This window comes from Protopterus annectens, chromosome 6.part1 (genome assembly GCF_019279795.1).
Source record: "Protopterus annectens isolate FY-2018-M chromosome 6.part1, PAN1.0, whole genome shotgun sequence".
In the NCBI taxonomy this organism is placed as follows: domain Eukaryota; kingdom Metazoa; phylum Chordata; order Ceratodontiformes; family Protopteridae; genus Protopterus; species Protopterus annectens.
This window is the reverse complement of record NC_056738.1, coordinates 89,658,004-89,682,316: the sequence shown is the minus strand read 5'-3', so window position 1 is coordinate 89,682,316 and position 24,313 is coordinate 89,658,004. Positions and strand designations below refer to the sequence as shown.

The following is a 24,313-nucleotide window of genomic DNA, read 5'->3' as shown; positions in this document are numbered from 1 at the left end:
ATATGTTAGGCAGAGATCACTGCGGAGTAGGCGATATGCTACGGAGTAAAGCTAGAGTTTTTTGAGACGGTCAGTGTAGGGCATTTGTTTGAGGCCAGTAATCCTCTTTGTGAGGTACTTATGTAGCCTTTCCAGCTGCTGCAGATGTCTTGTGAGGTACATTCCAAAAGGGGCGTTGTACTCTATAATGGGTCTAATGAGTGACGAGTAGAGGGGAACAATGACCTCTATTTTCCTGGATGAGAACCCTTTTATGATGAGGTGTGCCACGTAGAAGGACTTCCTGACTACTGTGGCGATGTGACTATCAAAGGAGAGACTACTGTCCACCTGGGTCCTAAGGTCTCTTATCACGCATTCGGTGTTAAGTAGATTGCTGCCTATGTGGTAGTTCATGGGTACAGAGTTTTTACCAAAGGGGATGACACTGCACTTTTTGGCATTGAGCTTGAGGCCATGGCTCTAACACCAGGCATCTGTCTCAGTGAGGCCCTTCTGTAGGATGTCCACATCATTTGGGGACTTGACTATGGCTCCTAGTTTGCAGTCATCTGCGAACTTTGTTAGCCAGAGGCCTTCTGTGTTAGCCTGTACTTCAGAGAAGTAGATACCAAACAGGAGAGGTCCCAGGACGGAACCCTGTGGTACTCCACTTGTCACTGCTTTGAGGCCAGATTTGGAGTCTGCAACTTTTACAGTGTGGGTTATGTCAGTGAGCCAGTTGGCAACCCATCTTGTGACATAGGGATTTATACCTAGTTTAGTGAGTTTAGCTATAATTCCAAAATGGGGGATGGTGTCGAAAGCCTTGGCGAGGTCAAGATAGGCTGTATGAACCATCTTACCCTCATCCGAAGTCGATCAGGTTCAGGAGGCATAATCTGCCTTTCACAAACCCGAACCGGGTGGGATCCAGAGTTTGGAGGTTACCAATGTCTTTGCTTAGGAGTTCCATGATGATACACTCCATGGCCTTGCAGACCAGGCTCATCAGGCTAATAGGTCGATAGTTCCCTGGATCAGTGGCGGCCCCCCCTTTGTGCAGTGGGATAACTGTTGCTGTGCGCCATTCAGTGGGCACAAAGCCTGATGCGTGGTTATTATTGAACATGGTGCTCAAGTGGGGAGCCAGTTCGTTCTGAAGTTCGTGTAAAACGAAGCCTGGGAAGTTGTCCAGTCCCATGGATGCTGTGTTTTTGGCTTTAGAGAGTGCAGTTTTTACCTGCATAGTTGTGATTACAGGGACTCTGCATTCTTCCTGTATAGACATGGGCCCTTTAGGGGGTGAGAGGGGGGTAAAGTTAGCACTGAAATGATCTGCTAGGATGTTGGCAATATCAGTTGGTTCTGTAATTTTTGTGCCTTTGTGCTGTAACTCAGAGAAGATCTGGGTGTTGCCATCTAGATTCTTGAGATAGCTATAGAATGCTTTGTGGTTGTCCTTGGATTTAGTGGCGATTTTGTTTTCGTAGCTAGCTTTGGAGGATCTTATAAGGGATCTCAGCTTCTTACTGAGGCTGACCAGGGAGCTCCTCCACTCATGGGATTTTACTCTCTTTTGCAACAGTTTCTTCCTTTTGTTGTACAGTTTGTTTATGGCAAGGGACCACTAGATTGGCTTCCTTTTTTTGGAGGATAGCATCTAGGTTCTGTTTGGGATAGCACAATCCATGCACTCGTGTAAGTGCTTAGAGAGTGCATTTGTGCAGGATTCAGCAGTTGTAACTGTATTGTCCATCTGCATGGGTGTCATGAAGTTCGCCACTTCTGTCTTAAGAAGCATGAAGATGGCTTTGGAGAAATTTTTTTACTGTGGTTTCCTTAATGGGGGGTGGGGGCGGGATGTGGATATCAAGGGTGATAGGCTTATGGTCGGATCGGACCGATGAGGAGTTGACTTCAGGTGTGGAACACCAGTCACTCATGCTGGCAATGACTAGGTCTAGGATATTGTTGCCCCTGGTGGGGGTGTGGATAAGTTGATCTAGGGCATTGGAGTTTATGAATTCCAGAAAGCGTCGAGCTAAGGAGTTGGTACACGAGCAGTTTTCCCAGTTAATAGTGGGGTAGTTGAAGTCGCCCATTATTAGGGTGTTTGGTTGAACCCTAATATTTTCCAGTACATCAAGAAAAGAGGAGTGGGAAAGTACAATTGTGTACCTACCATAAATGTAGATGTTCAAGTGTATTCACTGTTGCAGTCATTACACATGGGTTATCCTGCTGGCAGGTGACCCGCAGTCGGCCTGAATTCCAAAGTCTTGGTCCGGCGTTGGTTGCTGTCGCCTCTTCCCTGACATCAGTGCGCCAGGGGTATAAAAGTTGCAACTGATGCCATTTTCTTCAATTTTTCTTGCCCCAGATGTCAGGTGCCCCCAGATAGGAAGGCTGGAAAGATACAAATATACCAAAAACCATGCATATATTACAATAAACATTTCCTTCATCTACAAGCAAATACACCACATAGGTTGTATAGAGTTGAGAAGTACAGAAAAGTCCCAGCAAAGAAAGGGGGATGGTGGGTGGGTAACCTGGACTGTACCAGTGAATACTCTCGAACATCTACATTTATGGTAGGTACACAACTGTACTATGTTCATCGTGTTTCACTGTTGCAGTCATTACACTTAGGTAGAAACCCAAAGCTGAGGTTGAGTGGCTGGGTCTAAATTGGATTGGGAGAGGCTACCAGGCCCTGCAGCACTGCAGTGGCAAAGCCTGCTCTGCATTTAGAGTAGAGAGGTAAGTGGCAGTGCTTGGTGAAAGTGTGCACTGAGATCCAGGTTGCAGCTTCTAAAATGTCTTTGGTTGGTACTCCTCTGAGAAAAGCTGCTGAAGTGGCTGCTGCTCTGGTAGAATGAGGCCTAATGCCCTTAGGCACTGATTTGCCATGCTGTGCATAACAGAAGCAGGTACAATGTCCTATCCATTTTGAAATTGTCTGCTTTGTAATAGGCTTTCCTTGTGATCCTGCAGCATAGGCTACAAACAGTTGTTCAGTTTTCCTGAAGGCTTCTGTTTTGTCCAAGTAGAATCGTAGCTGTCTGTGTATATCCAAAGCGTGCAGAAGTCTCTCCCCTTTATTCTGGGGATTTGGGTAGAAGGTAGGTAAATGAATGATTTGGTTCAAGGCCACATTGGAGACCACTTTTGGCATGAATGTTGGGTTTGTCCGAAGAGAAACCCTGTCCTGATGGAAAATGATGAAAGGTTCCACAGCCATTAATGCCTGTAACTCTGAAACTCTTCTTGCTGAAGTAATTGCTAGGAGCAGAGCAGTTTTCCATGATAAGAATTTTAGATCAGCTGTGCTGGCTGGTTCAAAAGGAGGCAGTGTGAGTTTTTCTAAAACAAAGTTGAGATCCCAAGTTGGTAATGGTGATCTCCTTGGGGGTCTTATATTTTTTGCCCCTCTGAGGTACTGCCATAGTAGAGGACGTGAAAAAATAGGAGGGCCCGTATTGTAATGAGTTGAAATGGCAGAGGCATGGATTTTAATTGACGAGAAAGATAGGCCTTTGTCTAGCATCTCAGTTAGGTATTGTAAAATCTGAGGTATATTAGGGACAAGTGGTTCAAGGCCTTGTGCCTGGTTCCAAGCACAGAATCCCTTCCATTTTAATGCAGAAGATTTCCTAGTGCTGGGCCTCCTGGCTTCTAAAATGACATCCATAACAGCTTTAGAGAGAGGTGCAGTCTGAGTGGCTACATTATCTGCCATGCTGCCAGATTTAAGGTTTTGAGTTGACTGTGCAGAATCTGATTGTTCTTGCGGTGTCAGAAGGTGAGGAATTTGAGGTAGAAGCCAAGCTGGGCCTTGAGACAAGTTCTTTAGGATTGAGTACCAGTGCTAGAGTGGCCAGTCTGGGGCAATCAGGATCATTTTTGGCCTTTCTTGTCTGACTTTTAGTAGCACCTTGGTAAGAAGAGGCATCGAAGGGTAAGCATCCAATAATTTTACTTTAACATGGTCAGGTAAGCTTTGTTCTTTCAACCAAGCATGCCTTTGAATAACAGAGCCTGTAACTGCAGCTCTACAAGAAGCCTCTAATGAATCAAAACCACATTGCAGAGTATGCTTTCTCACTTGTTCAATTGCATGCAATAAATCCTGCATTACTTTACTGTCAGGACTTTCTAAATTTGAAACAATTTTCTGTTTTAACAATGACATGAGATACCGTTGATATTTAAGCATGTGAAACTGGCAATTTAAAGCCCTTACAGCTAAAGTAGCAGAAGTGTAAACTTTTTCCCCCATCTGTCCAGAGCTCTAGAATCTTTATCGGAGGGGACAGGATTTTTAGCAGTGGAAGCCTTAACCCCTTTAGAACCCTGAGAAATTGTTTCTGGATCTGCAGCGGGGTTTTTGTAAAGAAATTTATGGGAGTCAGGGACCCTGTAGTACCTGTCTGGCTTCACTGGTCCAGGGGGTAAAGAATCAGGAGACAGACTGGATTCATAAAAAACATCAACAACAATATCAAGCACATGGGGGATAGCCAGGGGCCTGTGCTGAGGCAATAAAAGGAAGTCTCTGAGCCTTTTCTTGTTTTCTGAATAATCCTGGCTCTCCCAATGGAAATGCCCCCTCATAGTGTGCAGGGTTTCCCCAAAAGAATAATCCTCAGGTGGAGAGGCTGAAGGTATAGACTCTTCTGCATCAGAATCCTCATAGGGAGGGAGAGAGTATCCCTGATCAGAAGAGGAATCAGAGGAAATGGAAACCTGGTCAGATGAATCATAGTCAGTGTCTTGCCTAGGCCTTTTGTCAGGAGGGGGATGGGTACCCCTGGATAAAAGTAATTAGGTCTTCGGCCATTTTTAGCATCTGTTTCTTTGGCATGGATGACTGTTCAGGAGAATGCTGTACTTGTTTCCTTGTCTTTAATGGTGTTTTTGACTTTGCCTTGGCTGCTGAAGTGGGCTTAATTGTAAGCTGTGAAGGTCTGAAAACACCCTCAGAAGCCGATGCCTGCTCAGCGGCTCCAGACCCATCTGAGGGAATAGTTTCCATAGGCCCAATACCTTGAGTTTCCACAGGCCTAGGTGTCTCCACGTGGCTGTCGGTTACGGCCTGTGGCTCTGAGGTAGCAGGTGTCAGGGGCTGCGAAAGTGCCCACTGAGAACAGGCGACTGGCCTAGATAAGGCTTTGTCGTCTGTTTTGGACCTCGGATGACTGTCCTTTTCTTTGTCTTTGCATTTTTTTATAAATTCTGGTCGTCGGCTGTTCCGACGGCATTATGTAATTAAACCTTCGGCCAAAGTAATGTAAAGCAAAATCATACAGACATTTAATAGTGCGTTTATTGAATCTGGCACAAAACCGACAACTGGTAACGTCATGATCAGGGCCTAGGCAAGGAATACAAGTGAAAGTCCTTATGAGGTATTTGCTTCCCACAAGAAATACAATTATTAACTTTTACTGACATTGGTTTGCAGCAAGAAAAAGTTTCCCCAACGGGGTACTTAGCTTTATTGAAGACTTTGGTTCTGAAACTCAAATTTGAAAATCTCAGGAGTCGGCCGACCGGCACTTGCAAACTGCTTTTGCTTCGGGCACTGCGCGGCAAGAAAGACTGAAGAAAATGGCATCGGTTGCAACTTTTATACCCCTGGCGCACTGACGTCATGGAAGAGGCGACAGCAACTGACGCCGGATCAAGACTTTGGAACTCGGGCCGACTGTGGGTCGCCTGCCAGCAGGATAACCTAAGTGTAATGACTGCAACAGTGAAACACAATGAACATTCCTGGGGCATGGTGGGGGATCTGTAGCAAGCTACAATTTGGATTGCAGTTTTGCCCAGAGTTAGTTGCACTTGGATAACCTCGGATGCATTATGCTGAGTAACTAGCCTGGAGGTGTGGATATCCTTAATGAATATGGCCACACCTCCGCCTTTGGTGCTTCGGTCCAGGTTACATAGCCGAAAAGTGTGGTATGAGTTATAGCCTGGTAGTGCAGGGGTGCTCTCTGGCACCTTGAACCAGGTCTCAGTCATTGCACAGATATCGATGTTCTCCATTTTAAGGAGTGCCTCGAGTGAGTGCATTTTGAGATTTAGACTTCGAGCATTGAGTAGCATTATCCTCAGTTTTTGCTTGCCTGTTCCTGTTATGGTGGTGAATTTGTTATTTGAACTCTGCCTAAAAAAGACACTATAGGAGCAGCAAAAGCCTTAGCCAGTATCCGGAATCCCAGGGGTGACAGGTGCAGGCCATCTGTGGCAAAGCATTGTGGTCTGTCGACCATGTCATTCCAAGCAGACAGATACTGGATCCCTTTAGAATGACACCAGAAGCTTAGCCAATTGTTCAAGTCAATCATTTTGTCCTTGTACTGCAGTATCATTCTGGGCGATGGCAGAATGCTACTCAGGGCTAGAATCATACCTGCCTGGGCTACAAGATCGGAGAGCTCTTCCATGTCTCTTTTCATGTAGTCCAGGGAGGTACGTCTCAGGTCATTCACACCAACATGGACAATGACAGAGTCATATTTGTACTTGTTGTGGAGTGACCTGAGTGCGTGGGTTATGTGGCGGATCCTGACACCCGACAGGCAGCTGACAGTAACCTTATCCTTGTTTAGCCTGGTGAGTGGGACATCAGTGTGCCTGACTATAGAGTCACCTATGACTAATGTGTTGGGTATGTTGTTTTGCCTTATTGGCTGTAGTTGAGTGGCACACTGAGTCTGTGGGCTATGTGTCATTTGGGTTGTGTTGGGGGATGGAGGTTGCTTGCGTTTCTGCTTTGGAGGTCTCTATTACTTAGACAGATTACTATTGAGAGCCTCCGCGAATGTTTTTGTGTTACTGTGTGTGGATTTTGGTGGTGTAGATTTAGTGAGACTATGTGATGAGTGTGGTGTGGTGCAAATATTTACCTTCTTCTCGTGACTGTCAAGTTCAGTCTTGGTTGGAGAGAGCGTTACCTCCAGTTTGGCTAGATAAGTGCATCTCTCACAGGTTGTAGTGTTGGGTGGTAGGAGGAGAGGGTTTGTCTGTATACATGAGGCAATTTCTAAATTGTCTCAAGATGCCCAGATTCATCAGATAGACAGGAGAGAACACTGGGAGCTGACCCTTGGACATGCTTGAATAAAAAAACTATTTTCCTCTAGATAAGTGAGGAAAGTTTGTACAAGAGCTGTTTTTCTCTAAGCAAGTGAGAAAAGTAAGTACAAAAACTGTTTTCCTCTAGGTAATGAGGAAGATTGAGTGCTATAGTAATTAGTAGTTTATTTAGTGCTTACAAGTTCTGAACAAGTGCTGAGCATGAACAAGCAAATTTAAGTGCTAAAACTAAGAATCTGTACCTGCACTAGACGAGTTACAGGACAGAAACAAGTGCAAATGCAGGCTTTCAAATCAGAAAGTTGAGAGAGATGGAAGATTGCCCAAACGGCCAATAACTACAATTTATGGGCCAGAACCACTCCTTATTTGGTAGACAGGTTACCTAGTGCTTACCACTCCCCACTGATAAGCTAGAAGGCTTCCCTCCAACACAGAAAGGCTTGGGGGGCTCAGAAGCTTACATACAGTCCTGGATACAGCAAATCCGTATCTGGAACACTAGTTACAGGAAAGGTAGAAAACAGGCTTACATGTAGCAAAAGCAGTAGTAAAAACAATTCACATGCAGTGCAAGCTAGCACACTTGAGTATGCAGCAATATTAGACCAAACACAGTTTAAAATGCAATTAAATTAAAAAGGACTACAAGCAAGTGCAGAAAGAGTTTATTAGGTAGAATGTGGTAAAGAGATGGGACTGGGGGAGTGTCCCAGATCAGTGGGGCGGGCAACTGCAAAAGCCACCAAATTTAAACTACAAACCAAAGATATGGAGGGTGGGACAAAACAGTTTCAACATAGATCTAAGCAACAACTAACAGTACAAACTTTAAAACCAAAAAAATACTCTCAGCTCTCTATATTTGCAGATCAGTCTCTCAAAACAGTGATTCAACAGTTTAAACAGAGATCTAAGCAACAACTAACAGTACAAACTTTAAAACCCAAAAAATATTCTCAGCTCTGTATATTTGCTGATCAGTCTCTCAGAACAGTGAGACAACAGTTTCAACTGAGATCTAAGCAACAACTAACAGTACAAACTTTAAAACCAAAAAAATATTCTCAGATCTGTATATTTGCCGATCAGTCTCTCAGAACAGTGAGACAACAGTTTCAACAGAGATCTAAGCAACAATTAAACTCTACAACCAAAAAAAATATACTCAGCTCTGTATATTTGCAGATAATCTGTAAGGCAATCTCTCAGAACACAGGTTCCAGCAATTTGAATGCAGCTGTTACTATACCAACTGAAGACACGGCAGAAAATGGGGGTGGGGTGGGAAAACAGTTTCAACAGAGATCTACGCAACAATTAACAAACTTTATAACCAAAAAAAATATACTCCGCTCTGTATATTTGTGAAATAGCCAAGTTTTACTGCTTGCCCAAGGTACATAAGGATATTCAGCACCCACCGGGTCACCCGATTGTGTCTGCATGTAATTATTTTCTTAATAATATGGGAATATTTTTACATAGTTTTCTTTTACCATATGTTACCAAACAAAATTATTTTATCAGGGATAGTTCTGATTTTTTAGATAAGGTACTTTCTTTACAATGGACAACAGATATGTATTGGCGAACTTCTGATGTGAAAAGTTTATACACTAGTATTAATCACCAACATGGATTGGAAGCGTTAAGAGCTACTTTACGGGATAGTCCCCTTACATATTATATAATAGAAATAGTAGAGTTTTGTTTGAAAAATAATTATTTTGAATGGCAGCCAGTTATTCCAGCAATTAAAGGGCACAGCCATGGGGGCAGTTTTTGCCCCTATGTATGGGAATATTATGATGGGACTCTCTGAAGTGGAACATCTCTACCAAAGAGATTTTTATAAGAAGCATGTGGTGAAATACTATAGATACATCGACAATTTAATTTTTATTTGTAAGGGGGGTCAAGATGTAGTCAGACATTTTATGAATGGTCTTCAAGATAATAAATTTTTATTGCAATCTGATTGTTTCCAATTGGGTAATAAAGTACATTTTTGGATATCAGATTAGAAGGAGGTGTAAATGGGAAGATTATTACTAAAGTTCATCGTAAATTTGAGGATGGTTTTCATTTTTGGATGTCCATAGTTGCCATCTGCCACATCTCCTTAAATCTCTTCCTTATGGTGAGTTTGTTAGATTAAAAAGGTTATGTAATAATACTAATGAACTAAGTAATGACTTACAGAAAACAACTCAATTATTTATCAAGAGAGGTTATGATGTTAATAAACTGTTTTCCTCTTTAGATAAAGTTAATAGGAATATTACTTGTCAGTCCAAGAATAGGCAAGACAAATGTTTTGTCAAACCCAGTAATAAATTGATCAACAATTTAAGAAAGATTTATGTTGTTATTACTTATGATCTATTAACAGAAGAAGTAAAACAAATGATTCAATTTTATTGGGGTTCTTTATCTAAGTATAGAGACCTTATAGATATTTTTGATAGAATTCCTAGGTTTTCTTATAGAAGGGGTAAAAGCATAAGGGATATGTTAGTACATGCTAGATTTTCTATGCCTAATATGAGTTTAAGTATTAATCATAGTCTTGTAGGCACTCATCCTTGTGGTAGATGTGCAACATGCCAATATGTTAGTAAAACATTTAAATATATTAATGGGCTACCTTTTCAATCTAATGCCAAGTTTTCATGTAATACAGAAGTCATTATATATGCACTTAAATGCCCTTGTGGTATGTTCTATACAGGAGAAAGCAAGAGGGCCTTTAAAACTAGGATTCAGGAACATATTAGGGATATTAAAAATGCAAAATTAGAGCGCCCTCTTGATATGCACTTTAAAAGATATCATAATGGTAACCCTTTGGGTTTGTTAGGTACAATTTTAGAACATATTCCTACTAATAAATATGGTACTGCCCTAAAGAAAAAACTTTTGTATAAAGAAACACTCTTTATAGTAAAATGTGGTACATTAGCCGCTGGTGGAATTAATGCAGAATGCAATTGGAAAGTTTTTATTTAAGCTTATGTGTTTTTAAATTGTTTAACTGATTCCATTATATAAATGTGTGCTTGAATTTTTGTCTTGTATTCTCCTTAGAAGGCTATTGCCGAGGTGCTAGAGGTTTCATTAAATTAGATGAGTGGTGGATCCTGATTTCCACGGTCGTTTATTATTATTTTTGTGGTTTTTTTTTTTTGGTTGTTTTTGGAAAACTTTTCTACTAAGCCTGAAGCCTAGTAGGAAGCAACCCAATCTAGTTTAGCAGCAAATGAAATCTGGGTAATACTCCCTAGGCATGATAGGATAGGGCATAGCCTCGAGCCAGGGGAAGCTCTCGAGCTTTAGTAAAGGCTTCGGAACCGATGCTCAGTTCCAAACCGAACCAGTAAAAATGAAGGCGAGACAGGACAATATAACATTGGAGATTTTCTTCCCTTGGCCTCTGCTGAAAATGGATATTAGGTAGTTGGACTTTCCTGGTAAACAAAGACAGACAAATTAAATAAATAAATCTCAATGCAATGATAGATACTGATAGCTGCAGACCTTTCAGATAAGTCTCTTTTGTTTTGCTTTATCTAACTAATGCTGGCTCTTAAATGGCATATGCTTTCGTGATTATCTAACAATATAAATTATGTCTATACTAAAAAAAAAATTGTTTTGCTGCTAAGAAAAGTTAAATATCCTCCTATTTCCAAACCCCCAAATACAAATTCTAAATACTTTCCAAAACAACTGAATGTATTTCTAGGAACTTAATTCTTTCCTTATATGCATGAAGGGCATGTTTCAGTATATGCCTACATTTCCCCAAACAGAAGTCAGCTGACTACTGAAGTTAAATCCTTGCCTGTACTCCAGCCTTCAACTACACATTAACGCACTCTGTGCAATGCACCCTGACCACACCTTTTCAAAGACTGTTAGCATTTTCAAGGAGACCACTGTAGGATCATAGCAGGTTACTATGCTATTGGCCCTGAGGACCTTGTAAGCCAAGCCATGAGTTTAGCCCATGTTTAGACAAATCAGCACCCAAAGCTCCTGTCCAGCAGGGACACAGGTGGAATCCCAGGGGTGTATTTTTTGTTTCCCATCCAGACTCCAGGTTGCCCTTAAAAAGTGATAATGAAGTACTCTGCGTGGCGTGAAGAGAGAGTCTATTCCATAGATGGGGGAGTCTCTGGGACACAAATCTGTCCTGCCAACAAGTCCTATTGAGATCAAAGACCAGGTTCAGGTTGCATTTACAAGTTACTCGAGTGGAGCTTGACTTGCAAATATGCAGCAGTCCCATCAAGGCAGGGTCTGAGATTGCTTTCTATGCCAAACAGAGGTCACCCCTGAGGAGTGTGTATGAAGCTGAGTACAGGGATAGAGCTTTTAGCCTATGTAGAAAAGATCCAGCAAAGCCCAGAAGCAGCAACGTTACGGTCAGTTACAGTACTCCACACTTCGTCACAAGTACTAGAATACTGCCGTTCAAATAAAACTCTCCTTGTTGTTGTAAATCACGGAACAGTTCTATTTATTGTTGAAAAGACTTGAAGTGTTATAATTTAATACACTTTTCGTCGCACAGTAAAACGCAACTTCCTCAGAAGACAACATCAAATGCATCCAACCCTTTTTATGTGTAAACTAAATTAACCAATTAATGATTAAAGTGGTAACCATGCTCATATAAACATTCTTCCTTAATCCTTCTATATTATTATAACATTTTTAAAAATAAAAAAAAAAAAAAAAAAAAAGATTTAAAGCGACCCCATTATTTTGATATTTTTGTCCGTGCCTTATGTTGGCATATATAACATTTTCCTTAACTAATTGGGTGCTATTAGCAAATCTAATTCGTTTGACACCATAAAAAATATGTAAAAATGTATAACAAATAAATCAAATAAATCTATAAACACCATTTTGAAAAAAACACATTTTCTAAAAACCACATTTTCTTAAAAAACTCTCCTTGTTAGAATTGATTATTGTACGAATATGTTTATTACATATAGCTGTTATGCGAATATGTTTATTACATGTAAGCTCCAATAGTTTAAAATTTTAAAATTATAAAATTAAATCCCCTTTTATATGAATTGAAGCTTTTAACATAGTAGATCGACCTGTATATTGGTTTTAATATCAATTATTTATTAGTTATTAATTATTAATTATTGCTACTAGGGTACCATTTTCAACACTAGTTGACCCTGTAAAAATGTGTAAAATTAATAATTATTAATTATTATTATTGCATAACTGATGTAATATGAAATGTTAGACAAAATTTAATTGTAATAGTAAACAGGTTGTATATAAAGCAAAAATGTGAAATGTGTGCAGCCTTATATATAGTAAGACTGATAGAAAGACAGAAATTAGCTAGACATTGTTTGGAAAACAAAGGGCACAGTTTTAAATTTAAATTTAAAGCGATAGAGCAAATCAATGAGGATTTTAGATGTAAATATGAACCGTTAAAACTGGAAAGAAAAGAACTAGTATGGCAATTGAGAGAAAAGCAAACCAATATCCAGGCATCAGAGATGAGATGCATGGAATTGTCTATTTAAAAATGGTATATAACATTTTATAAAACTGCCTAAAATGAAAATAATTCATAAAATTACCTATGGTGAAATTAAAAGTTACTTTAGTTAATAAGGAGTTAGTCCATTTTTTATTTGAACGGCAGTATTCTAGTACTTGTGACGAAGTGTGGAGTACTGTAACTGACCGTAACGTTGCTGCTTCTGGGCTTTGCTGGTTCCTTTCGTTGGTTTAGTTTGCTGTGATTTCAATACCGGAAGTTTATGTAGAAAAGATGTTTGAGGCCTAAATTTTCCTGGTGAGGAACCTCTGTGGTCTTTCTAGCTGCTGCATGTGCTTTGCGAGGTACATGCCAAAGGGGGTGTTGTACTCAATAATTGGCCTTAAGGGAAGAATACAGGAATGTTATGACCTCTTTGTCCCTGGATCAGATACCCTTACTTATGAGGTGGGCCATGCAGAAAGCTTTCCACACAACAGAAGCAACATGGTGGTCAAAAGTCAAGTTGCTTCAGTGCCCAAATCCCTCACTATTGACTGTGTACTTAGGACATTGTTATTAATGTGATAACGTGGGGAATGTCACTTTCCCCAGAGGGGATGATGATGCATTTTTTGGCATTCAGTTTGAGGCCATGTTTCTGGCACCTGTCATTTGTTTGGGTGAGACCCTCTTGGAAGATGTCCATATCAATTGGGAAATTGATGACTGCACCCAGCTTGCAGTCATCTGCAAACTTGGTCAGCCATAGTCCACTGATTTTGGCCTGCACCTCAGAGATGTATATCCCGAATAACAGAGGCCCCAAGACCGATCCTTCAGTATGCCGCTCATTACGGGTCAACTGCTTGAGGTGGCTTCCCCTAGTCTGATTAGGTGAGTTCTATCAGTGAGCCAGTTTGCCACTCATCTGATAACAAATGGCTTGATGCCTAGTTGAGAGAGTTTATCTACTTTGCCCGAGTGGGGAATAGCATCGAAGCCTTTTGCCAGGTCAAGATAGGCCATGTGCACCATCTTCCCCTCGTCCATGGCTTTGGTGATCGTCTCAAAGAAGTCGACAAGATTTAACAGACATGACCTCCCCTTGACAAAGCCAAACTGTGTGGAGTCGAGTGTTTGTTCCATGGCCTTGCAGATCAGGCTAGTTAGGCTGATGGGTCTATAATTTCCCGGATAGGTGGACACTTCACCTTTGTGTAAAGGGATGACAGTGGCTGTCCTCCACTCAACTGGGACAAAGCCAGTACTCAGGGTTTAGTTGAATGGGGCGCCTAATGGTGCTGCAAGTTTATGTAGGATGCAGCCAGGGATGTTATTGGGTCCCATGGAGGATGTATTTTTTGCATTTGAAAGGGAAGTGATGACCTGTTCCCTACAGATAAGGGGTGGGGGGCAGGTACTGGGGATGTCCTGATGCACTGATGGGGGGTACAAAGGAAGAAGTTTTCGCTGAATCTGTCAGCCAGTAGATTGGCTATATCTACAGCATTTGTGTATGTGGTGTCCTTGACCACCAGTTCTGAACACATCTGGGTGCTCCCTTTGAGATTTCAGACATATGTGAAGAAGGCCTTATGACTGTTTCTAGTAGATGTGGCCAATTTGGACTCAAAGTTGGCTTTACAGGATTTCACTAGTGCTTTTACTGCTTGTTCAGGCTAAGGAGAGATTGCTTCCAGTTGGACACCTGCTCCTTCTTATCCTGGACAGTATTTTTTTCCTTTTGTTATATACTTTATTTATTGCAGATGTCCACCAGACAGGTTTACTCTTCCTTGCGGCGGATTATTTTGTCCTGTCAGGTATTCATGAATTCAATGCATCTATATAAATGCTTGTATAGTACTTTGGTGTACATTTGGACATTGTTGCCAGTTCCTACAGTGAGGGAGGGAGCTGTGAAGCTGTTTATACCATCCCTCAGGAGGTTGTAATCAGCTTTGGAGAAGTTATTAATGGGTGTTATTGTTTTATGGCTCCTGCCAAACATAATAAAGTGTTCTGTTCCATTTCTGTGTGTCCCAGTTAATCTACCAAGTATCCAAATCCTGCTCCTAGCTGTCCTCTGCATGATGCTGAGGTCCTTGTTCCAGTCTCTGGCAGGGCTCTATTACTCTACCATATCAAGCCTTAATGTCAGGCAATCCTCCAGTTAATTACATCTTCCAACAATAATTATGGCCTTTTCTTGGGTTGTCTTATGCTGCCTTCCTGACTGCCTCTACTGGCTAAGCAGCTGTCATTCTCCTTGAATTCTTTTACGAGTCAGCCTGAAGGATGCCCTCTAGAGCACACATACTGCTGCCCTGTCAGTTTACATGGTTGAAGTTTTTAGTCTTCTTCTTCCACTTTCAGCTGCTCCCCATTAGGGGTCGCCACAGCAGATCAATTGTTTCCATTTCTTCCTGTCCTCTGCATCTTGCTCTGTCACACCAACCACCTGCATGTCCTCTCTCACCACATCCATAAACCTTATCTTAGGCCTTCCTCTTTTCCTGTTACCTGGCAGCTTCATCGTTAGCATCTTTTTCCCAATGTACTCTGCATCCCTCCTCAGCACATGTCCAAACCAACGTAATCTTGCCTCTCTGGCTTTGTCTCCAAACCTTCCAACCTGGGCTGACCCTCTAATATACTTATTCCTAATCTTGTCCATATTCGTCACACACAGTGCAAATCTTAACATCTTCAACTCTGCCATGTCAAGCTCGGACTCCTGCCTTTTTGTCAATGCCACTGTCTCCAACCCATATAACATAGCTGGTCTCACAACCCTCTTGTAGATCTTCCCTTTCACTCTTACTGGTACTAGTCTGTCACAAATCACTCCTGACACTCTTCTCCACCCACTCCATCCTGCCTGTACTCTCTTCTTCACCTCTCTTCCACACTCACCATTACTCTGAACTGTTGATCCCAAGTATTTAAGCTCATTCACCTTCGCCACCTCTACTCCCTGCATCCTCACCATTCCTCTATCCTTCTCATTCACACACATATATTCTGTCTTAGTCCTGCTGACCTTCATTCCTCTTCTTTCTAGAGCATATCTCCAACTCGCCAGGGTCTCCTCCACCTGTTCCCTACTCTGACTACAGATCACAATGTAATCTGCAAACATCATAGTCCACGGGGACTCCTATCTGATCTCGTCTGTCAACCTGTCCATCATCACTGCAAATAAGAAAGGGCTCAGAGCTGATCCTTGATGTAATCCCCCCTCCACCTTAAATGCATTCCTCACTCCCACCGCAGACCTCACCGCTGTCACACTACCCTCGAACATATCCAGTACCACTCTTACATACTTCTCTGACACTCCCGACTTCCTCATACAATACCACAACTCCTCTCTAGGCACCCTGTCATATGCTTTCTCTAAATCCACAAAGACACAATGCAACTCCTTCTGATCTTCTCTGTACTTCTCGATCAACACTCTCAGAGCAAACATCGCATCTGTAGTGCTCTTTCCTGGCATGAAATCATACTGCTGATCACTAATCACCTCCCTTCTTAACCTAGCTTCCACTACTCTTTCCCATAACTTCATGCTGTGACTGATCAATTTAACCCCTCTGTAGTTACTGCAGCTCTGAACATCACCCTTATTCTTAAAAATCAATACCAAAACACTTTTTCTCCATTCTTCAGGCATCCTCTCACTTTCCAAGATAAAACAATCTAGTTAAAAACTCCACTGCCATTTCACCTAAACACCTCCATGCTTCCACAGGTATGTCAACTGGACCAACAGCCTTTCCTTTCTTCATAGCTATCCATACTTCCTCCTTGCTAATCCACTGCACTTCATGATTCACAATCCGCACATCATCCAACCTTCTCTCCCTCTCATTCTCTTCATTCATCAGCCCCTCAAAGTACTCTTTCCATCTGCTCAAACCACTCTCCTCGCTTGTGAGTAAGTTTCCCTCATTATCCTTTATCACCCTTACCTGCTGCACATCTTTACTAGCTCGGCCCCTCTGTCTAGCCAATCGGTACAGGTCCTTTTCTCCCTCCTTAGTGTCCAACCTTTTATACGCCTTATCCTTAGCCTTCGTAATACCACCTTTTTTTTTTTTTACTGTAGGTAATCTGTGTAGAACATCATGTATGGTAGAATTCAACATGCATTTCACAAATAAAAAAAGGGTGATGCTTTGATAATGAGCTAATTACAGGAATATGGCAGAATTCAAGAAACAAGAAATCTTGACACAGCAAGATTTGGCACTAGAAATAAAGGACTTTCTGCATTCCCCTGTAAGAATTAAAAGCAAGTTTTTAAAGGATGTGGAAGCAGATTTACAACAATTAAATGTCACTTGGTCTGTATTGCAGCATAGTGGAATGAGGTATTACAACCAGTAAAGATAAGTAGGAGAATAATCACCCCTAGAACTATCAAACATGAAATGGAATCACCCATTATGGAGAATAAGGAAAGTACAGTTTTGCACCTACCATAAATGTAGATGTTCGAGTGCTAATACAGCTGCAGTAATCACATATGGGTTCTCTGCCGTCAGGCGGTCCCTCGGTCGGCCGAATTCCAAAGTCTAGGTCCGGCGTCGGTTGTTGTCACTTTCTTTCCTGACGTCAGTGAGGCAGGGGTAATACAAGACACAGCCGACGCCATTTTCTTCAGTCTTTCTTGCCCCAGATGTCAGGTGCCCCCAGAAGGAAGGCAATACATAAATTATATTTATATACATGAAATGCAATATAATCAAAAATCAGTAGTTGCAAGCAAATATACCATAGAAGGATAACCCCATCAGGTTGTATGAAGAGGGGTTAGGCCCTAGGCCTTTACCAAGAGGGGAAGGAGGGAGGGAAAACTGTACTGCAGCTGTATTAGCACTCGAACATCTACATTTATGGTAGGTACAAAACTGTACTATGTTCATCGTGCATACAGCTGCAGTAATCACATATGGGTAGAATCCCAAAGCTACGCACAGGGTGGTAGGCACTAGGTGGAACTGGGATGAGCCAGAATGCCCTGCAACACAGCAGTGGCAAAGCCTGCTCTAGGTTTGGAATATAAAGGCAGGTGGTAGTGTTTTGTGAAGGTATGCACAGAACTCCAAGTGGCTGCCTCCAAAATATCTTTGGTAGGAACTCCTCTGAGGAAGGCTGTAGAGGTAGCTGTGGCCCTGGTGGAGTGGGATCTGATGCCTGTAGGGACAGATTTTCCATGATAGGAGTAACAAAACCGTATGCAGTGGCCTATCCATTTTGAAATTGTCTGTTTGGTAACTGGCTTCCCTTGAGCTCCTACAGCATAGGACACAAAGAGTTGTTCTGATTTCCTGAAAGGCTTTGTTCTGTCCAAATAATAACGTAGCTGTCTATGGATGTCTAAGGAGTGTAGGAGCCTTTCCCCTTTGTTTTGAGGATTGGGGTAAAAGGTAGGTAAGTGTATGGCTTGATTTAAAGCTACCCTGGATACCACTTTAGGCATAAATGACGGGTTGGTTCGAAGGGAAACCCTATCCTGATGGAAGATGAGAAAGGGCTGCACAGCCATGAGGGCTTGTAGTTCCGATACTCTACGAGCTGAGGTAATGGCCAGAAGGAAAGCTGTTTTCCAGGACAAATATTGCAAATCTGTTGAGGCAGCTGGTTCAAAAGGAGGCAATGTTAATTTTTCTAGAATGTAATTAAGATCCCAGGCTGGTATTGGTTGTTTCCTTGGTGGTCTTATATTCTTAGCCCCTCTGAGGAACTGTCTTAAGAGTGGGTGAGAGAATAAGGGTGGATCCGTGTTGAATTCTGCAGAAATGGCTGAGGCATGGATTTTTATGGAGGAAAATGAAAGTCCACTGTTCAGCAGCTCAGCTAGATACTGTAATACCTGAGGCAAATTCAGTTTTTTAGGGTCCTGGCCTTTTTTCTCATTCCAAGAGGAAAACCGTTTCCATTTTGCGGAGTAAGTCTTTCTAGTAGATGGCCTTCTGGCCTCCAAAATGACATCTTGCACCTCTTTGGGGAGTAGAGTCTGTTGTGGTGTTAAGGAATTTTCCATGCAGCAAGATTGAGTGTTTTCAGCTGACTGTGAAGAGTTTTGTAGCTGTGCTGAGTCAGCAGAAGAGGCATTAGAGGTAGGGGCCAGGGAGGAGTATGTGTTAGGCTCCTCAGTAGTGGGTACCAGTGTTGTCTTGGCCAGTCTGGAGCAATCAGTACCATCTTCGGTCTGTCTGCTCTTGCTTTCAAGAGCACCCTGGGCAGAAGAGGCAGAGGTGGGAAAGCGTAAACTGTCCATGCTGTCCAAGTGAATGAAAGGGAGTCCACTCTCCAGGCCTTTGGATGAAAGGTCCTTGAACAAAACTTTTCCAATTGATGATTCCTGTGGAAGGCGAAGAGATCTATGTCTGGCCTCCCCCACACTTGGATTATCTTTGTAAACACTTGAGGATGCAACTTCCATTCGTGTGGATCTGTCATATTTCTGCTTAGATTGTCTGCCAGCGTGTTTTCCAAGCCTGGCAAGTACTGTGCTTGAAGTTCGATTTGCCATTCCAGAGCCAAGTTCCAAAGTGTCATGGCTAGTCTGCACAGGGGTATGAATGTGTTCCTCCTTGTTTGTTTATGTACCACATTACTGTGGTGTTGTCTGTTCTTATCAATAATTGTCCTGGATGCAGGAGGTCCCTGAAAGCTGTAATTGCATTTATCACTGCTAGCATTTCTTTTTGATTGATGTGAAGGTGCTTTTCCTTTTGGGACCATTTGCCCTGAATGCACCTGTCTGTCATGTCGCCCCAGGCGTAATCTGAGGCGTCTGTTGTGATGACTTGATTTGCTTGAGGCTTGCAGAATGGAAGACCTGTGTTTGTTTGACATGCTTGGGCCCACCATAGAAATTCCTTTTGCAAACATGGAAGTATTATTGTTTCCAAACTGTGGCTGTGTTGAGACCATAGATTTTTTAGGTACCATTGAAGTTTCCTCATATGCAACTTTGCACATGGGATTAAAAGAATGCAAGATGCCATGAAGCCCAGAGCCTGCAGGATTTTCCTTGCAGTAAGCCTGGTACAATTTGCTAGTGTTTTGAAGTACTGAGTTAGTTGCCCCTGTTTTTCTGGCGTAAGATAGGCCATCTGGGTGTTTGTGTCCAAGTTGGCACCCATGAAAGTTATTTTCTGAGATGGTGTTAGCCTGGATTTCTCTTTGTTGATTGTGTATCCCAGAGAATTCAGTAACCGTGTTGCATAAGCCAGATGTTCCAGAAGTGTGTGCTTGCTGTCCGCTTGGATCAGGCAGTCGTCCAAATAAGGGTCAATTTGTATCCCTTGAAGTCTGCAGTAGGCAATTACTGATGCCAGGCATTTCGTGAATACTCTGGGTGCAGTAGATAAGCCAAAGGGCAATGCAGAGAATTGATAGTGTATTGAACCTGCAAGAAATCTGAGGTATCTTCTGCAGCTTTGTCTGACTGGGACATGCAGGTATGCCTCCTTGAGGTCCAATGTTACCAGCCAAAACTCCTTGCCCAGCATGGGAAGAAGCTGCTGTAATGTGAGCATCTTGAATTTTGGTACGAGTAAGAATGTGTTTAGGATGGATAAGTCCAAAATGGGTCTCCAGTCGGTTCCTTTCCTTGGTACCAGAAATAGCCTGGAATAAAAACCTTGACCTTGTTCGTGAGTAGGTATCTCTTGAATAGCTTTCATGTCTATGAGCTATGAAATTTGTAGTTGTGCCTCTGCCCTTTGATTGTGTGGCAGGTTTGGCATGCCTCTCATTTTTGGGAGAGTGTGAAAATGAAATCTGTAGCCTCTGCTTATAACGTCCAGGATCCATTTGTCTGTTGTGACAATACGCCAATTTCTTGTAAATAATGCCAGCTTTCCTCCCAAGGGTGCTGCCAGCTGATACTTGCTTGGCATGGAAAGGAGGGAGTCATTGGGTTTGTTTCCTGTATTGTTGTGCACTGTCTTCGCCACCTCTTGGTGCTGGAGTTTGCCATTGCCTGCCTCTTTATGATCCTTGTGATTGCCCACTGCCCCTTGTGCGCCTGTATCTACCTCTTTGGGGCTTGTCCGTGGCTGGAAAGGACCACTTTTTAGAAGGCCAATTTCTGCTAAAACGTGGTGGTTGAACCTGTAGAAAAGCTTTGACTGTTTGCATAGATTTGGCTTTTTCTTCCATTTTCCGTAGTATCTCCTCAGCATTAGTACCAAATAGCACATCCTTTTGTAAAGGAGCATCTAGTAGTTTAGCTTTCACATGATCAGGCAAGATTTGTTCCCTAAGCCATGCATGTCTACGAATGACTGATCCTGTAACAGCAGCTCTACTTGAGGCCTCTAAGGCATCATAGCCACATTGTAAAGTGTGTTTACCCACTTGTTCTGCACTATGCATCATATCCTGCAACTCCTTCAAATCTGGTTGTTCAGGTTGAGACATTTTATTTCTTAATTGTGATAACAGAAACTGCTGATATTTAAGCATATGAAACTGACAATTTAAGGCCCTCATAGCTAGGGTGGCCGAGGTATATACCTTTTTTCCCCACCTTTCTAAGGATCTTGACTCTCTTTCTGAAGGTAGTGGATTCTTAGCAGTAGAGGCCTTCATTCCCTTGGGGCCTTGAGAAATGGTTTCAGGGTCAGCATTATGGCTTTTGTAAAGAAATTGGTGAGAGTTAGGAACTCTGTAGTACCTATCAGGCTTGACTGGGGCAGGAGGCAGGGAATCCGGATTAAGGCAAGCCTCCGAATAAACATCATCAAGTACGTCCAAGACAGGAGGTATCGCCAGAGGTCTGTGTTGAGGTAACAAAAGAAATTCCCTAAGTCTTTTCTTGGAATCAGAAAAGTCTTGGCCTTCCCAATGGAAGTGTTCCCTCAAGGTGTGCAAGGTTTCCCCAAAAGAAAAATCCTCAGGAGGAGATACAGAAGGAATGGACTGCTCTGCATCCGAGTCTTCAAAAGGGGAGTAAGAGTGTTCCTCTACATCAGAATGCTCTGAAAAAATGGAGTCCTGGTCAGAAGAGGGTGAATCTTCCTCCACTCTGGGTCTCTTGTCTGGAGGGGGTTGGAAACCCCTGATAAGAGTAATTAAATCTTCAGCCATTTTAAGCATCTGCTTTTTAGGCATGGGGCCTGGGGATGGGCCCTGTGTAACAGGCCTCTTGGGATGCCTGGCTGATTTGGACTTAGTAAAGGCCTTAATGGAAAAGGAAGAGGAAGGTCTAAAGACACCATGGGTGGAAGTGGACCTGTCCACATTAGGAGGCTCAACGCTCACAGTGGCTTCAGTGGTTGTAGTCTGGGTATGGGCCGAGGAACCTGCGGTCTCGGTTACAGAAGACACCGCCAAAGAAGTGTCATCGGTAGTCAGGGACTGCATAGGTGCCTCACTGAGAACCGGACCACATGTAGCCGGTTTTGGCGTAGTGTCGGTGGGGACCGCGGACCTCGCGTGTCGGTCCTTGTCCTTGCATTTTTTGGTCAAAACGGTAGTCGGAGTCTCCGACGACATTTTATAATCAAAGGCTGTACCAAAAAAGTGTTGGGCGAACTCCGCCCGACGCTTAATAGTGCGTTTATTGAAAGTAGCGCAAAAGCGACAGCCCGAGACGTCGTGGTCTGGGCCTAAACAAGGTATAGGTATACAAAGGGAATGGAAATCCTTATGCGGTACTTGCTTCCCACAAGAAATACAATTGTTAACTTTTTCTGACATCGGTCTGAGGCAAGAAAAGTTTCCCCAACGGGGTACTTAGCTTTAATGAAGACTTCAGTTTCCAATTTTTCGTAAATTCAGGAGCTGGCCAACTGGCACTTGCGAACTGCTTCTGCTTCGGGCACCGCGCGGCAAAAAAGACTGAAGAAAATGGCGTCGGCTGTGTCTTATATACCCCTGCCTCACTGACGTCAGGAAAGAAAGCGACAACAACCGACGCCGGACCTAGACTTTGGAATTCGGCCGACCGAGGGACCACCTGACGGCAGAGAACCCATATTTGATTACTGCAGCTGTATGCACGATGAACATCTAGTAGACATAAGAAGTTGTTTGCTATTGAGAAATACTTCACTTAATTTATCCATATAATATATACAGATCACATAATGTTGACTCATAACTTAATCAGAGATACTTTAATTCTAACTAGCTAGAAAACGCATGGTAGAATTTTTAAGGGTGGTAATAAAATGTCTTTGGCAGGAAAACAAGTTTCAACACATTTCCTTAAACATGAGAAGGGAAGCCTTTAAAGATAATATATTTCCAAACTGATTAACTACAGAGTAACAAACAGAGAACTTTAGAACAAAATATAGCTTACACATAAAAGACTTCAAAGGCTACCGCAAAAGGCATCCTTCTAAATTATACAGAAAGCTGGACAGTGCCTACTAGTGAATGACAAACATTAAAAGAGGATTACTGGAAAATTTAAGAAATACAGATTTATATGATAAAAACTAAAACCATTAACTATACAATGATGAAAATGAACTATATGGAATTCTAGTCCCTCTTTAGAAATTGTGCAAAATTCTCAAACTTTGAGCAAGAACTTCGGCAAAGGATAGGGGAATGGAATGCTAAACTGAAGGCACAAGGGATGAAACTAAGCACAGATAAGACAGTGTTAATGGCAGCAAATCGGGCAAATCAGAACAAGCCAAGAACTGTGATAGAAGGGAAGACGGTAGAGCAGGTTAACAGTTTCAAGTATCTGGGAGGGGTGGCTGAGGAGAATGAAAGTCTGAATGAAGAGGTGAAAGCTAGAATCAGAGAGGCTGCAGCCAACTAACAGTGTGTCAGGTGTAGTATACAACAGAAGAATGCCAAAGAAACTGAAAAGTAAGGTGTACAAAAACAGTGGTGAGACCAGTGCTACTGTACGTTACAGAAACCTGGGCAGTAAAGGCAGAGCAAATGAAGAACCTAGAAGAGATAGAAATTAAATGCTTGAGACAGGTGGTAGGAAGGTTCTGTAGTGTAGTGGTTATCGTGTCTGCTTTACACGCAGAAGGTCCTGGGTTCAATCCCCAGTAGAACCATAAACCACAATAAACAGGACATGGTGGAAGAATAGATTCCTGTCCCAGAGACTTCCCATACTCTGGAAAAGGCTACCCATCTATATCAAGCAAAGTTCCTCATTAGCACTCTTCAAGAAAAATCTTGATAAGTGGATGGGAAATAGGAAATACACCCCCGGGATCACTTCTGTGGCTCTGCTCAACAGGGGCACAGGAAAATAACTTTCTTGGGTGGCATAAGCCAGGGAACCTTGTTGGCTAGGCTTACTTAGGCCCTTGTCTAGTACCTCCCTATTAACCTATGATGCACACTGTGGGACAGATGAAGAAACTGAGGACATAAGAACAGAAGCCAAAGTAATTCCAACTGTAGAAAGGATCGAACAGATTAGATTACGGTTTCAGGCACATGCGCAGAAAAGCAGAAGACAATCTGGTGAAGAAGACTTGGGACAGACAGGAAGTAGGTAAGAGGAAATGAGAGCACCCAGCAAAAAGAGTTGTATGGATTGTGTGAGAGAGAAGATCAGCAACAGTGAGGTAAAAGTGTCGAAGAAGGCAGGAACATAGCAATGAAGCAAGAGAGGTGGAGACAGTTAACATGACAACTCACCCCCATGTAGAAAAATTGGTAAAAGGGGTTTGATGAGGA

The 24,313-nt window shown here is 42.4% G+C and overlaps 1 non-coding gene across 1 annotated transcript; it reads left to right on the top strand.

Moving 5' to 3' along the window:
- The first annotated feature begins 23,606 nt into the window (after positions 1 to 23,606).
- Positions 23,607 to 23,679, top strand: TRNAV-UAC. The gene has a single exon. It is a non-coding gene; the product is annotated as a tRNA-Val (tRNA).
- The last annotated feature ends 634 nt before the right edge of the window (positions 23,680 to 24,313 follow it).